This window comes from Sapajus apella, unplaced genomic scaffold, assembly GCF_009761245.1.
Source record: "Sapajus apella isolate SASKATOON/1434 unplaced genomic scaffold, GSC_monkey_1.0 scaffold43, whole genome shotgun sequence".
Taxonomy (NCBI): domain Eukaryota; kingdom Metazoa; phylum Chordata; class Mammalia; order Primates; family Cebidae; genus Sapajus; species Sapajus apella.
The window spans coordinates 8,862,194-8,863,384 of NW_022436983.1; positions in this window are offsets into that span (position 1 = coordinate 8,862,194).

A 1,191-nucleotide genomic window follows, 5' to 3' on the forward strand; every position below is an offset into this window, starting at 1 on the left:
AAAAAAAAAATGTGACTGGCTGGGCGTGGTGGCTCCTGTCTGTAATCCCAGCACTTTGGGAGGCTGAGGTGAGTGGAACACCTGAGGTCAGGAGTTCAAGACGAGCCTGACACATGGTGAAACCCTGACTCTACTAAAAATACAAAAATTACCTGGGCGTGGTGGTGGGCGCTTGTAATCCCAGCTACTCGGGAGACTGAAGCTGGAGAATTGCTTGAACCCGGGAGGCGGAGGTTGCGGAGAGCTGAGATTGCACCATTGCACTCCAGCCTGGGCAACAAAAGTGAAACTTTGTCTCAAATAAATAAATGAATGATTTAATTATTTATTTATTTAATTAATAAAAATGTGTGACTGCACTAGGCTGAAAGCAGAATGGCAGTACATAATAGGGCATCCCTTCTAGAGTCAAATCTCCTGTCCTCTTCTTGGCTGCATGACCTTGAGAATGTGTCACTCTTCCTCTGTGAGCCTCAGTTTCCTCATCTGTAAAGTGGGCATGGTCATGGCGCCTGCCCGATGGGACTGTTGTAAGATCAAGCAGGCAAGCTCTTAGCACAGCGTCAGCAAGCCTCAGCTTACATGATCATCAGTATTCCAGGACCACTCCGAGTTGAACTGTTCAAGCTCTGGGGCTCTTGCCTACTGGCTGTGTGACCTTGAGCAAATTACTTCACCTCTCTGAGCTTCAGGTTCCTCATTTGCAAAATTGAGGCCCCCTGTTCTATCTAGAATGGATTGTCCTGAATATTAAATTCTGGAAATAACTACCTAAGGTAGCTTGGAGCAAGAAAGAGGACAGGCAAGAAAGGCCATAGAAGGGAAGTACCAGATCTCCAACGCTGAAAGGTTATTTACCGGGTGGCTGTGAGGAGAGAAGCTCAGCCTGACGGGACACAGAAATATCGACTGCTTCTTTTTTGGAGGATTGAAGGGGGCACAGAGTCTCACTCTGTCGCCCAGGCTGGCGTGCAGTGGGGTGATCTCAGCTCACTACAACCTCCACCTCCTGGGTTCAAGCGATTTTCCTGCCTCAGCCTCCTGAGTAACTGGGATTACAGGTGTGCGCTACCACACCCGGCTAATTTTTGTATTTTCAGTAAAGACGGGTTTTCACCATGTTGGCCAGGATGGTCTCGATCTCTTGACCTTGTGATCTGCTCACCTCAGCCTCCCAACGTGCTGGGATTG